This window comes from Quercus lobata, chromosome 5 (genome assembly GCF_001633185.2).
Source record: "Quercus lobata isolate SW786 chromosome 5, ValleyOak3.0 Primary Assembly, whole genome shotgun sequence".
NCBI classification, from domain to species: Eukaryota; Viridiplantae; Streptophyta; class Magnoliopsida; order Fagales; family Fagaceae; genus Quercus; species Quercus lobata.
The window spans coordinates 82,477,983-82,485,908 of NC_044908.1; the positions used below are offsets into that span (position 1 = coordinate 82,477,983).

General features: G+C 35.3%; 1 pseudogene; it reads right to left on the reverse strand.

Annotated features, from left to right (window-relative positions):
- Nucleotides 1–590: 590 nt before the first annotated feature.
- On the reverse strand, nt 591–6,687 carry LOC115991298 (annotated as a pseudogene).
- Between the last annotated feature and the right edge of the window lie 1,239 nt (nt 6,688–7,926).

The following is a 7,926-nucleotide window of genomic DNA, read 5'->3' on the forward strand; positions in this document are numbered from 1 at the left end:
AACACATTTGCATAATGACAACTCGTATTTCGTGGGATACGCGGACGCATGGCTCAGACCCAAGAACCATTTTAAGGTCAAAGAAGTAGTCCTTAGAATTTCCTGGTGTCAATAAATTGCTAAAAAATATATGCACGAGAATCACAAGACAAATTTCTAAGGTCAAAGTTAAAAAATGGCATATCATTTTCTTTTCTTGAATTAATGTACATCCCCATTTCTAGATTCTAGATTACGAGAATGTTTTTGCCAGATGAATTTGGAAAAAGAAATGTCATAGAGAGAGAATGAAAAAGCAGCAAAAATTGTGTCCTCGCATATTTCTGAATGAAGATGGATTCTTGCAATAAACATAACTGGCAGATCAAAAAATAGAACCACATACTACAAGTAATAATAAAAATCCAAGGAAAATATTAGCACCACTGAGTACTCATAAATGGTAAAAACTATCTGAAAAGGTAACAAAATTTTCTGAAATTCATATAAAAAAAAAAGGGTAGACACCATTAACAATTGGTGTTCAGATTATTTCCAGAGCCAGGAACAATGAAAACCTCAATCCTTAACTAACAAAATAGTGCAGAAGTCTAATTCATTCTCCTGATTAGCTTGTTGATGAAATCCTTGCGATTTCCGGCATCTCCTCCCTCAACGTATTGGTTACTCTTTTTCTTTAGACCACCCAAGGGTGCCTTCAGCATAACCATTTGGATTAAGGGAGAGAAGGGGGAGTAGAATAGAGTAGAGTCGAAATTAGTTTTATTTTAGTCAATTCTACTCTATTCCTCTCCTTTTCCCCTCAATCCAAACGGGCCCTAAATGGTCACAGGAAGTTGTTTGCCTGCTTGAAGTGAGGTCCAACTGTCATTATCTCATGGATGAGATCTTCCGTGCAGATAATGTCATACTTCCTCAGAGCCTGTGACAACATTATAGCATATAAGCAACAAGTTAAAACAAATACTTCTCTCACAAAACAGCACTATCTTGGAATCACAAACCCGTTCAACAATGGCGTTATCAGTCACAGCAGTTCTCTGCTGGTTCAACTTTCCATATCCTCTCTTATAAATCAGTTCCCTCACTCTTCAAGTTGGGATATCTATAAACGTGCACAACCAGTTAATGAGAGACCATGCAAATTTTGAACTACAGATGTTTATGAAAGCCAAATGACCAGAGGGAGAGAGAGAAAAATACTCAACCGTAAGTCACATAAGGCTCAGCCCTTTGGAGCATATTCACTGTAGCCTTGTTCACTTTCAAGAAGACACCATTGAAGATCTGTTTTAAATAAAAATAAAAAAGAAATATGAAAGAAATTAGCAGTCTTGTTTAAGAAATGCGTTTAATCAACCAGGCATTTTGTTTAACACAGACAAAAATACATCAAGCCAATACAACTTGAAGACATAAAAATCATGATTAAATCAGCACTCAAGCAGCCTAGGAAATAGTAATTATGTTAGCCATAATTGATAACACCGGGTAAAATAATTTTACTAATTTCCTCAATCATTCAATTTCATTATTTCAGTCCCAATATTTTAAAATAGTGAAAAATCATATACTTCTAGTCCTAGATGAGTTTGATTGGCCAATCACTGTATACTGAAGGTGTGTTATCACTAAGACCATACACGTTCCATTCTTAAGTCCACAGTCACCATATCCCAGCTTTCAGAATAAAAGAATCAGGCATAGTTTCAGATTAGCTTATACTAAGATAACGTTTGGATTGGGCTGAAACACAGTGCATCTGCGTTTCAGCCTTTTTTTTCTTTTTTTCTTTTTTTCTTTTTTAAGCCGATTTTGTTGACTTTCAGTACGTGAACAGTGCACCTGTAAGTTCCAAATTCCAAAATATAAGAACCTGGTGATCTACCGTAAAGATTCATGTAACGGAGTAATCAAACATGGAAACTTACCCACGAATGTGAATGATAAACAAAAGTTTGGAATCACTGTCTTGACTGCCTCTTCACCCATCTCTGCAGAAACAAGATTAATCAAGAAATAAACTACATAAGTTCTAAGCAAAAATCAATGATTATTTCGGCACATTAGATTTTGAACATCAATCATAAGTCTACTACATAATATATATATATATATATATATATGATCATTATCACTTCCAAGCATTTATTAAATAAGATATCCTGTGTCATTGCTTCCAAAATCAGACTGCAAACGATTTCAGACAAATAAATATTCAAAACAATAAATCCTTTTCGCTGCACTAAGCGAAATTCTTCTCTATGAGTACTATAGGAATAGGTTTAATAGGAATTAGAGGATCCTACATGATAGGTGGTTTATTTGGGAACTGTACATCATAGAGATAATTGACAAAGTCGAACTGATAATTATTTCCAATTTTTGATACCACAAAACACAATAAAAATGTGAAGTTATATGACTTACATCATTATCTCCTTTGAATAATCAACAATTAAATGATAGATAGAATAAACAACAATTAGACTCATTCTTCATTCACCATGGGCAAGAAATTACAAGAAAAAGAATACTGAATAACCATATTAAAATTTTCATTAGAGAAATGACAGTAAAAATGACTATACGAAAATTATTTCTTAGTTTTTTTTTTTTTTTTTTTTTTTTCTTCTTCTTATTCCAAAACTGCACTGCACTGGAATGTAAGGCATATTTCTACGATTTTTCCATCATTAATATCTTATCCTCGTGAATACTTCTTAGCCCCTTCAATTCCCAACAAATATTTTTCTTCAATATGCACCATCCAATCATTAGTCTAACTTACTTTGCTTCAAAGGTTTATCGATTTGATCCCTTGCTCACTTTTATTTTAATTTCTATTCAATTATTTCAGTGTAATTTTTTACCAAAGAATAATAAGAATGAAATCATGCTTTGTAGGCTTCGAACCTACATCTGGTGACTCACGTTTTACGGAAACACGAGTACTTTATGTTTAGGAACAGCGGTAAATAGAGCACTCTCTGTCCAATGTCTAAGTGCAAAATGGATAAGCCGAGCTTAGTAACGTGAGCTTGTAATCAAGTGGGACAATTAAAGCTGTTGAACATAAGGTAAAAATGGCTAAGTTGGGATTGCGAGGTCTGTTGGTCTGATGTTAACCTTAGCAAACCCCTCCTCCTGGGATAACAGAATGAATAATTATTAGAAAAAAATAAAAACAGAGAAGGGACAATAACGTGGTTCATGCATGCAAAAGTACATGAGGGAAATCAAATTACCGAGAAATCTTGTTGTCCGTAAACTTTTGAGAGCCATACTTTATTGTAAAATAGGAGGAAATTGCTAAGAAAGTGACCTGATGTCCGGAAGAAGATTCCTTTTTTTGTAAATTTGGATAGAAACACGTTTGCATAGTGACAACTCGTATTTTGTGGAACACGCAGAGGCATGGCTCAGACCTCAGACCCATCTCGATCACCCATTTTGAGGTCAAAGAAGTCAACCTAAGGATTTTCTGAAGCCAATAAATTGCTTAAAAATACATGCACGAGACTCACATGACAAACAATTCTATGGTAAAGGTTAAAAAATGGCATATCTTTTTCTTTATTGAATGAATGTAAATTGGCATAATGAATACGAGAATGTTTTTGCCAGATGAATTTAGAAGAAAAAAAAAATGTCATCGACAAAGCATGCTAAGCAGCAAAAATTGTGTCCATGAATATTTCTGAATGAAGATAGATCCTGCAATAAACAGAAGATCTGGCAGATCAACAAATAGAACCACATACTACAAATAATAATAAAATTCAAGGAACATATTAGCACCACTGAGTACTCATAAATGGTAAAAACTATCTGAGAAGTCAACAAAATTTTCTGAAACTCAAATCCAAAAACAAGGGTAGACACCATTAACATATTGGTGTTCAGATTACTTCCAGAACCAGGAACAATGAAAACCTCAATCCTTCAACTAACAAAATAGTTCGTTAGTCTAATTCATTCTCGCGATCTCCGGCATCTCCTCCCTCAACGTAGTGGTTTCTCTTCTTCTTTAGACCACCCAAGGTTGCCTTCAACTAAAATGGCCACAGGAAGTTGTTTGCCTGCTTGAAGTGAGGTCCAACTGTCACTATCTCATGGATGAGATCTTCCGTACAGATAATGGATACTTCCCCAGAGCCTGTGACAACATTATAGCATATAAGCAACAAGTTAAAACAAACCCTTCCCTCACGAAACAGCGCTATCTTGGAATTACAATTTTGTTCAACAATGGCGTTATCAGTCAAAGCAGTTCTCTGCTGGTTCAACTTTCCATATCCTCTCTTATAGATCAGTTCCCTCACACTCTTCAAGTTGGGATATCTATAAACATGCACAAGCAGTTAATGAGAGACCATGCAAATTTTGAACTACAGGTGTTTATGAAAGTCAAATGACCAGAGATAGAGAGAAAAATAAACATCCGTAAGTCACATAAGGCTCCACCCTTTGGAGCATATTCACTGTAGCCTTGTTCACTTTCAAGAAGACACCATTGAAGATCTGTTTTAAAGAAAAATAAAAAAGAAATATGAAAGAAATTAGCAGAGTCTTGTTTAAGAAGTACGTTTAATCAACCAGGCATTTTGTTAAACATAGACAAAAATACATCAAGCCAATACAACTTGAAGACATAAAAATCATGATTAAATCAGCACTCAAGCGGCCTAGAAAATAGTAATCATGTTAGCCATGACTGATAACACCGGTAAAATAATTTTACTAATTTCCTCAATCATTCAATTTCATTATTTCAGTCCCAATATATTAAAATAGTGAAAGATCATATACTTCTAGTCCTAGATGAGTTTGATTGCTTGGCCAATCACTGTATACTGAAGGTGTGTTATCACTAAGACCATACACGTTCCATTCATAAGTCCACAGTCACCATTTCCCAGCTTTCAGACTAAAAGAATCCGGCTATTCTTCTCAATGGGTACTATTAGAATAGGTTTAATAGGAATTAGAGGATCCTATTTGATAGGTGGTTTATTTGGGAACTGTACATCATAGAGATAATTGACACAGTCGAACTGATAATTATTTCCATTTTTTGATACCACAAAACACAATAAAAATGTGAAATTATATCATTATCTCCTTTGAATAATCAACAATTAAATGATAAATAGAATAAACAACAATTAGACTCATTCTTCATTCACCATGGGCAAGAAATTACAAGAAAAAGAATACTGAATAACCATATTAAAATTTTCATTAGAGAAATGATAGTAAAAATGACTAAACGAAAATTAAACAAACATATTGAACCCAATACAAACTATGATAAGCATTCACAGGGAAATGCTAGAAGAAAAAAATGAACTTATCTATACCAGCTTCATGCTAACAATTTACCATGAATAAATAATTAACTGGAAAGAAATAATACTACCAATTCACAATTCCTGGATTTTACCAGCAACCAAGCAAGGTTCAAATTATAATTTTGCTAGGTTTGGGTCTAATCCTAGCACATTTAATTAACTTAGTCATAAGCTATTTATGTTGCCAATGATATAAAACCTTCACAAAATATAATCCTTACAAAAGATAAAGTTATTCAAAATTCCGGTTTCACTTAGCCCTCCTCACAAGCAAACGGGCACTCATCAAAACATCAACTCTATTATAGGTTTATAGGAACTTATTATTCCCAACAAAGAATTATGCCAAATTAAAAGGCCAAATAATATAAAGTACATAAAAAAGTACAACACTTGATGATGCTAAAAAAATCACCAGTGAGCCACACGGTCCTCACGTGCTCCTGACAAGAACCTGCACAACACAAAAGCTGAAGACCTTAAGAGGAGTACCAGTGTGGTACCAACCAAATACCCTCCGATGATAAAGTTAGAGAAATCTCTTGTTCACAACTCTAGAGTATCAGAGTTGGGGTGAATTATGCGTACCTTGGTTGGTGAGGGTATTGGGGCTTTTATAGTAATAGAGGGTTGACCTCTTTTCCTTGGACTAGAAGTTTTTTCCTTATAGGAGTCTTCTTTAGGCGTATTTGGCGGAATCCTTTCCTTATAGGAATCCTTTTAAGTAGTGTCAAACGTAGAGAGCAAGACATTTCCTTATATATGCAATCATGGGCAGCAAATAAACTTGTATCAAGGTCGTCAGCTTACCCTACATCCTTCAGCCTTACTGGTGTCTACCTTCAAGTGCGTTTTGCGGACTCCCTACACTTCGTTTGTTGACACCTACTAATAGAAGCTGACGGTTTTACATGCAACCGTCAGCTTATGCCTTATATGAGTAAGCAATATTTTTATCCATATTCGCTCCATCCCTTTTCATTGGTGATTCTAATATTGTAAATTTATCCTTATCACTCATTAATACACATATCTCGTGGGATCCTTTCCTGCCTTCAACTTTCTCCCCGTCTAGGCGTAGATGCCAACAGGTCAGAAGATGAAGTCGTCAGCTTAACGGCTTCATCTTGTGTGAAGTCGTTAGTTTAGAGACTGACAGCTTCATCTTGTGTGAAGTCATTAGCTTAGAAACTGACGGCTTCAACTTGCGCGAAGTCTTCAGCTTAGAGACTGACGGCTTCATCTTGCGAGAAGTCTTCAGTTTAGAGACTGACAGCTTCATCTTGCGTGAAGTCTTCAGTTTAAATACTAGCAGCTTCACCTTCAGCTTCATCTTGCGTGAAGTCTTCAGCTTATAGACTGACAGGTGAAGTCTTCAGTTTAGAGACTGATGGCTTTATCTTTCGTGAAGTCTTCAGCTTAGAGACTAACGGCTTCATCTTGCATGAAGTCTTCAGCTTAGAGACTAACAGGTGAAGTCTTCAGGCTAGAGACTGACGGCTTCATATTTCGTGAAGTCTTCAGCTTAGAGACTGACGACTTCATCTTGCATGAAGTCTTCAGCTTAGAGACTGACGGCTTCATCTTTTATGAAGTCTTCAGCTTAGAGACTGACAACTTCATCTTGCGTGAAGTCTTCAACTTAGAGACTGACAGCTTCATCTTTTGTGAAGTCTTCAGCTTAGAGACTGACGACTTCATCTTACATGAAGTCTTCAGCTTAGAGACTGACAGCTTCATCTTACGTGAAGTCGTCAATATGCATAATAGAGTTGACGGGTCTTTGGAGATCAACAACAACTTTTTATTTTGTCAAAAAATTCCCCTTATCAACACTATTAGTTTAATCAATGTGATATTTAAACAAACTACACAAAATTTTCAATTTTCATGCTGTACCATTATTTTCCCACCTCCGAAACATAAAACAAAGTAAAAAAAATATTCAAGACCCAATAAGCATACAACAAAAATGAACACTCAGAAAGCTTACTACAGCTACAAACTTCACAAAAATCGTAAATTTCCACACTATTCCACAATTTTCCAAACATCCAAACGGAAAACAAAATCAAAACCAAAGTAGCATACAACAAAATGTGGACACACACAAAGCTTAAAATGGTTTGAACAGGGGCGCCACACACTCTTTAGGGAGTTCAAATGCCTTTATTATTTTCAATATATATATATATATATATATATATAATTTTTTTACTAGCTTCACTTACCCTTAAAAATAATTTGGTCATATTCGATCCATTTGGTCCTTTTCAATCCACTCAGTCGACTTTGTTGCTATTTCGTCCATTTAGTCTGATCAGTCCTCTCTGGTTCTATTCAGTTCATTCGGTTTTATTCGGTTCACCTTGGTCCCATTCAATCCATTCTGTCAACTTTGCTCCTAATCGGTCCAAAATGGTCCTATTTGGTTAATTTTGGTTTAACTCGGTCCATTTTGGTCCTATTCATTCCTATGCAGTCCACATTGGTCTTATTCGGTCAAATTCAGTCCATTCTATACACTTTGATTCTGTTTGGTCCAGATTAGTCTAATTACATCCATTCGGTC